Genomic DNA, 8,457 nt, shown 5'->3' with positions numbered 1-8,457 from the left:
CAAAAATTGTGCAAAAAGTTAAATTTATAATATTATGCGAATCGAATATCCGATTTGAACCAGTAATACAAAGAAAAAAGTAAAGTCCGAAGATCGGACTTTACTTTACTCACCCCAAAGGGTCAAAATTTTAAATATTTTTAAATCCCATATTAAGATAAAGCAATGTTCGATTTGAACCAAATATGCACAAACTATTATCTTTACAAAATCCTAGATCAAGTTCTCACCCAGAAAAGTTTAGTATTTATATGCATAACCGATTTGATCAAAATTAAATCTGAAACTTCTTTGGTAAAAACATACCTTATTTGAAGCGAATAATAAGACTTGTGTGTGTAAATTATAAAATTACCTCCTTATTTTCGATGTTTTTAAGGTTTAAGCATTTTTTACCTGAAAGGGCTATAATTTTAAATACCTGGTTTTCTGGCTGATATATGGAGAAAATGATAAATATGCGCCCATACCCAAAGTCCCCGCTCTATTTTCGGTATTTTATATTCAATACATGTTCGAGTTGTGGCACAGCCCTTACGTAGTCCTGCTCTATTATTAGGTGAAAAAATATTGAATTAAAAATTCATATTAATTTTTCATTTTGGGTTCATTGAGCTTAAGAAACATTTTTTGCTGTAGCTTCGAATAGTTTTCTATAACGTTATCGTTGCACTGTGGGCCTGAGACCCCATTTTTTGGCCATAATTCTGGAAGAAAAACATCAAAATTTAATAGGGTGGATCGAAAATGTCAGTCAGAATAGTCGGACGGGACCGACCATATGATACCATACAAAACTACCACCGAGCTCACCACCGAAAACTATGGGGGTCGTTTTTGACCGTAACCGGAACTTCAGGCAAATTTTCATAGCGATCAGAGCGAAATTTACGCTAGAAAGCGTATAAATACTATCAAACTAGGTAGACCCCTGTAAATATTGACGTACAATTTCCACAACAAAATAATTTGTATCAATTAAAAGATAAACTACTTTTCTTGAATATTTTATAAAATGTCTCTGTCTATGTCCTTCAAAAGTATATATAAAATGCAAATTTTGTCAATATTCATATAAAATGCTGAGTCCAGTTGACCCCCTAAATATTGGCCGATCTTCATCAATAGGCATGCTTATTCTATGGTCAGACGCCTTTCTCTGTGTAAATTTTTTGATGTTCGAGTAATAATTGTGGCCTCTGGGGCGTCTAGAAAAAAGACAAAAATAAAGTTTTTTTTCTCCATTTCATCCCCTAAATGTAAACCGATCAAAAGCAATCGGAGTCTTCTTTGGCCAGAACCCGTGGTATATGCACAAGCTCGTGAATATTGGTCCATAATTGTGGTCTGTATCGTGTTTAAAAATTATAATGGACGGACGTAAGGTCACATGCCTGGATAGAGACAGCTAGACGAAATAGGATCGGAAATATCAAAGGTGGGCCTAGGACCAATATTTCGCAGCGTCAGCATCTCCTGAGCACTAACACTGGAGAAGAAAATTAAATATATATATAAAACACTCTTGCTCTGTTCCAGAACCTAAAAGTCTTCGATTAATTGAAATTGTTGTCAATTTTCGCTTTTACAAGTTTTGAAGTTTTACCACATTGTTTTGTACGGAAATAGATCAAAACTTCCAATTATATTACAAATCTCTATACATGTTTATATAGTTGCTAATTATGTTATATTCCCTCAACTAAAGCATAGGATTTGCTAGACATTACGACCATAAAATATGAACAATTTAAACAAATTTGTTAATTAATTTAACATAAAATGACAAGAACATAACCGACCGACATAAGAAACAGTCATAAAAATTATGTTTAACACAATCTAAAACATTTATATGAAATGGCCATAAATAACAAGCATTCTCGCTCGGCACCAACAACAACTACTAATTCACTGATAATCAGAAACACACTCATCTCTTCTCATCTCAGACAACAAAATAGCGGACAAAGCAACATACAATAAAAAAAAAAATAAAATAAAAAAACTAAATACATTCTTTGAATTCGTAACATTATATTTTTTACATTTGACCCACAAACTACAGCATATCTGTGTTCCACGTAACAACAACACCCTAATGATAAGAAATAAATGAAAAATAGGACGGATTGAATTTCCACAATTCATTGTAATTTGGTAAGAAAATAATTTTTATTTTATTTGTAGATTATCACCACATATTTTTGTAGATTATCATCACATAGTTTTTACATATTTCTTTTTATTTTTAAACAATATAACACATCGAAATATTAATTTCAATTTTCTGGAAATATGAGGAATAAATGAATACTTGTCATTTAAACCTCTAGTCATACAATAAACCTATAGTCCTAGCTCTTCAAAAAGTTTATTTATAAAATACACAACTATAGAAACCCTTGAAAAATTTTTATTTACAAAATCCACACCTATAGCAGTATATGAAAAAAAAGTATTTAATATATCCATGCCCATTGGAGCCACTGAAAAATTCTTTAAATCCATCTACACATGTCGGAGGCTCTGAAAAAAAATCTTTAAAATATCCACGCATGTCGAAGTCTCTGAAAAAAATATATCCATGCATATCGGAGACCTGAAAATAATCTTTAAAATTTATATTTAAGCCAGTGGGCGGAGCAGTATAGTCGGACGGGCTCGACCATATGATACCCTACACAACTTCCACGAAGATCTAACTTTATGTGGTTCTATATTCTGAGCTTAAGCAATATTTCGCCATATTTGCACCCTCTTGACCGACTAGAGGTCAACAAATATTACTCATATTCAGTACAGACCTTCAAATTACTCGTACTTGTCCAGATTCCCTTCACCGTGGCTTGTGTTGTGATGTTCGGGTTTAAATTGTGGGCAGACCGACTCGAAAAACTTCAAAAAATTATGTTTTGTGTCCATTTCATCCTAAAATCATTATCTGATCATCAATGAAAATTATAGGCGTTGTCCTTGACTATAACTGTAACCTCATGGAACATTTCAAAGCGATCAGCGCGATATTTCCGCCCTCTAGTGTGGTAATGGGTTACTAAACAATATCTGAATTCGTAAGCACCTGTAAATATTTAAGTGTAACTCCCTTATCCGAGGTCCAAGGTCAACCACTCCTCTTGGATATACTATCAACCTATGTCCTTCAGAGGTAAATATATACGCTATAGAATACAAAACAGTCATGCTTATTGTTTGGCCCGATCCCCTTCTCCATGTAAAAATTCGCAATGTTTGGGCCATAATTGCAGCCTCTGGAGCGACCAGAAAAACCGACAGCAATTAAGTATTTGGTCCATTTCATCCCCTAAATATTAACCTATCTTTACCAAAAACAATAGGGGTCTTCATTGGGCAGAACCCATCCTACATGAAAAATTTCGTGAAGATTGGTCCATAATTGTGGCCCGTATCGTGTTTACAAATTATAATGGACAGATGGACGGACACTCATGTCTAGATCGACTCAGGTAGTTAAGACATGACTGTGATATGATCGGTATACTTAAAAGTGGGTCTAGGATCAATATTTCGCAGCGTTACGAACTCTTGGGGCTGCACAAAGCAATAATACCCTGACAACATAGTTGTGTAGGGTATAAAAATCCATGTCTGTTCGAGGCTCTGAAAAGCATTATTTGAAAATCTATGCATGTTTGTGACTCTAAAAAATTATCTAAAAAATCCACGACAGTTGGAGCCTCTGAAAAACATTCTTTAAGACATCGACACATGTCGGAGACTCTGAAAAATTTCTTTCAAATATCCGCGCTTCTGGAAAAAACTTTTAATATTTCCCCGCCTATTAGAGCCTCAGAAACAATTGTTTGAAAAATCCTCATCGATAAAAGCTCGTAAGGGAAACTAATGCGGTGTACACACTAGCATTTTTGAATGGCACTCTTGCCCAAATTTTGCTTGTTTGATAGTGTGGCCTCACATGTGTGTCATTCATCAGGCAACCAGAAAAATATTTATGGTTGTTGGACAGTCAGTAATCGATAAAAAAGTTGACAGTCAAAAATGATAGTGTGTACACCGCTTAAGTTAAAAAATAAGGAAGATCTTCACCGATTGGCTTTATCCTAGTTCATACGTGAGCTACACACTCCCAGAGAAACGTTTCAAAATTTGGAACCGATTGGATTATTAGTTTTTGAGTTATCGTGTCCGTCATTCCTAAAACAATGTTTCGAGAAAAATTCGTTTTAAGTTTGAGAACCACTTTTGCCGTCACTTGATGCTGACAAAATAAATCGGGACATTCTAGAATTAGAGTAGAGTCGAATTAAATCAAAAAACTTTTTGACACCGAGAATAGGGAGGGTCCCCTTACAAAAATTCTTTGAAAAATCCACGCTTATATAAGACATTGGAATACATTCTTTAAAAACTCTACGCCTATTATTGTCAAACGAAAAAAACGATTTACGCCTATATTCGATCTTGGAAAAAACACCGCATTGGAAAAAAGTCTACTTCTTGAAAATATATTAGACATAGACAAAAAGCCCTTAAAACATCCAATAAAATCCACTCATTTGAAAATAACCTTTTAAAAATCAACGCTTAATTAAACCTTAGAAAAAATCTTAAAAAATGCACGCCTAAATAAAACCTTACAAAATAATCTTTAAAAAATCCGCTCTTAAATTAAACCTTAGCAAAAATCTTAAAAATCCACACCTAAATTAATCCTTAAAAAATCTTAAAAATCGACGCATAAATTAAACCTTACAAAAAAATATTTAACAAATCCACGCTTTGACCTTGGAAAAAAAATATTTGCAAATCCACTCCATGACCTTGGACAAATATATTCAACCAATCCACGCCTATATTAGACCCAAGAAAAATACCATTAAAAACATTGGACTAATCTTTAAAAAATCTACGCCTAAATTAGACCTTAGAAAAATGTCTAAAGATATATGCGCTTATATTAGAATTTAGAAATATGTCATTAAAGAATCCACGCATATAATCGACAATAGACATTTAAACAAATCAACGCCAGTATTAGACATTCGAAAAAATGTTCACATATGAATTTATATCTGCAATCAAAAAAATTATTCTACAATGCCATGACTATATAGCTGACATCCCATAAAACACTAACATCATATAAACATAATTAAGGATCATTAAAATCATATAATTTAATATCAACCCAACATTTCCTTATAGGATTATTAACCTTCGTTAAGCCGTATAATTACCAGGTGGTCGAAATTTATTCATAATATGCCGGAATGGTAGCTTTATTAGCTTTAAATACCATTCGAATTATTATTGTTAGTAGTAGAAAGACGAAAGCAAATTCCAGCTAAGCGTGACATCCTAACGCCTTGAGACCCAAGAAGTAGCCGAAGAAATATTTAATTAAAACAATGATTATTTTTTCGTATGTTTGTTGCTGCTTGTTCTTCATCTCATATCATGCCACACAATTAAAGGCTGTATGGATTGCAATGTTCTTGTCGTTTTTTCTTCTACTTTTTTTTTTTTGTTTTTTGTTAATGGCATTATATGAAAGATATCTGTGTGTGGCTGTTATATCTACCTATATCTGAAGGTTTTTATTCTACATCGCATCTGCGTTTTTAGTTCTGTATCTCTTAGCCATTTATGGTCACATGTAAGTACAGTGAGCTGCCGCTGCCGCTGCCGGCTGCTGATAGTAGTGATTCGTGACTTGAGAACGCGTGAGAATTTCCAGAGAATTGATCATTCACCTCTGTTGTCTCACAATCATTTAGTAGAGAATGACCAAAAAATCAGCAGCAGCAGTAGCAACTAAAGACAATACAACAAAGTATTGAAACATTGTTGGGTGTTAGTTTTTGGTACCTTTGATAATTTGCCTCCCCAAAACAATAAATAGAGGAAACCAAAAGGCCAGCAACAAAAAATGTTAGAACTTTCAAACAATGAATTCCAAGGAAAAATTTGGTTTGCAACATTTGTGACATTAACATGTACGCAGATGGTAGTGAAATTAGGGACATTTTGAAAAAATTGCTAGATTTTAGAGAAATTTCCTGAGATTTTAGAGAACAAAATACAAAAAATATCAGCCCTATATATAAATTCAGCTGAATTCATTCACACATAATAATAACTAAAGATTTACGACCACAACTTAAAGAAGATTTCTTGTTTCATGTTTCATTGTAGAAAAAAGTAATAATAAGTCAACACCAAATTCAGAATTGAACATTGTATGACCAAAAATATATAATTCTATATTTTCTTCAATGTTGGGCGCCATCAGATTATCTAATGTATAATTATATTATTAATTAAATGCGAAGTTATTTGTGAACACCCTAATAAACATTCACAAAACATCACGCATTCCCCACCACACATGGATTATATTCATATGGCGTTATCGCCTTATGGCGTGAATTGAATACCAGCTACAAAACAAATATTTATCTGAGAATAATCAACAAACAAAAACAAACAATAATTGGCAATTGACTAGGCGATAAGACGTACAACTACTGTTCAATTTAAAAATTCATTTTTCACGGACTATTGCTTTCAATTTTCTTGCCCAGAAGCTATTTTAAATTATTTAAACAGAAAAGAAGAACTTTCGACTCATCATCATCCGGCAATCATAATCAAGTTAAGTGTTAAAGAAGAGCCCAACGGGGTGCCCCAATTGAAAATTGTACGGGCAACAGGGTTTATGTTTATCATAGCACAGTGGGAAATTTCGCTACATGATATGCCAGGAAACATTGGTATATTTTGAAAAATAATTACAGCATGCAAAAAATGAGATGGGTGTCTTTTCCAATACGTGTCGAGTCCTCGTAATGTCAGAAAATATTCAATATAGGTTCCGCCACATTTTAGTATTCCCAAACAAATTGGAGGTAATTTGGCATTTCAGGTTACCATGGCCAAAGCTATACCACAAAATAGAATTTTCAATATAAAGGATGCTTTTTATACCCTCAGCCTTATGGCTAATGAGGGTATATACACTTTGATGCCTCATCGAAATATTGGCTTTAGACCCAAAACAGTTTCAGAAAATTTGGAGTCGATTTACACATGTCCGTCCGTTGACCATCTGGCGCACGATAACTCTAGAAGGGACTAATCGATTTCACTCTCAAACTTTGTACTCTCGAAGAGATACTTCTCGATTTCATTTAAATTCGAAGATGGGGAATATCGGTCCACTCCTTCTGGTACCTCCCCCACGAAATGGCCAAAATTGCGCTAAAAATTAATTTTATAATGGCACGCAAACGGATTATCCAATTTTAACGAAACTTAGTACAATCTATTATCATTAACAAGCCAAGACCAAGTAGGAAGATGGGACCCATTAGTCCACTCCTTCTGGTACCTCCCCCACAAAAGGTCAAAATTTTCAATATTTATAAATCCAATATCAGGCGAATGAAAAGTCCATTTTAAACCAAACTTTACACAATCTATTCTATTAACCAAGCCTAGATAAAGTTTGACGATGGGACTCATCGGTCTACTCCTTCTGGTACCTCAAACACAGAAACGGTCCAAAATTTTAATATTTTTGAATACAATGTCAGGCGAATGGAATGTCCGATTTGAACAAAGCTTTGCACAACCTGTTATATTTACCTAGTCTAGATCAAGTCCGAAGATGGGACCAAATGGCCAACTTTTCAATGTTTGAATTTTGCACAATCTATATTAACCAAGCCTAGATCAAGTCCGAAGGTGGGACCCGTCTGCCTTCTCCTCTGGTACATCCTACAAAAAGGGTCAATATTATATATTTGTATAACTCCAAAGACCTCCTCCGCAAACCATAGGGTGAGGATATATATCAATCGGCAACAAAATTGTTAAAATTATAAATTTAATAAAACGAATTAAAATTGACGAAATATGACAGTCAATTCCGCTTAATTGAATGTAAGCAAATGCAATGAGTTTATTTCAAATATTCGAGTTCAATTTCCATAAAGTGAAGTCCGAATAATGTATATATATTCAATTTAACCGAGGATCGAAGTTCAATTTGCCTTCAGCAAATATTGTTCCAAATTAAGTCCACATTTTAAATGCAGAAGTTGTTATGGTGCTTTCGGTATTGAGATTTAATGGAACACGGTTTGCAATTAAGCGGATTCGATTGTATATACCACATATGTCATCGACTGAGGCTACATATCTGCCGACAACACCGACTGATAATTTTTTACTTGTTTTTTTTTTTTAATTTCAGGCTGCTCATTGTGATGTACAAGAGTCAGAATGAAGTCCGAAAAATTTACCAACGAGTAAAACACCAAACCGAAGGTTTTGGTGCAGGCACATCATCCTGTAGAGATGAAGAAGGAAACCTGGTGACAAATACTGACAGCGTGTTGAGAATCTGGAAGGAGCATTTTGAAAAGTTTCTGGTATCAAATAGTGGCGGTG

Source organism: Musca vetustissima, unplaced genomic scaffold (assembly GCF_032173495.1).
Source record: "Musca vetustissima isolate MV318-11 ecotype Yass unplaced genomic scaffold, APGP_CSIRO_Mvet_v1 utg4496, whole genome shotgun sequence".
Taxonomy (NCBI): Eukaryota; Metazoa; Arthropoda; class Insecta; order Diptera; family Muscidae; genus Musca; species Musca vetustissima.
Note: the sequence above shows the minus strand (reverse complement) of the source record.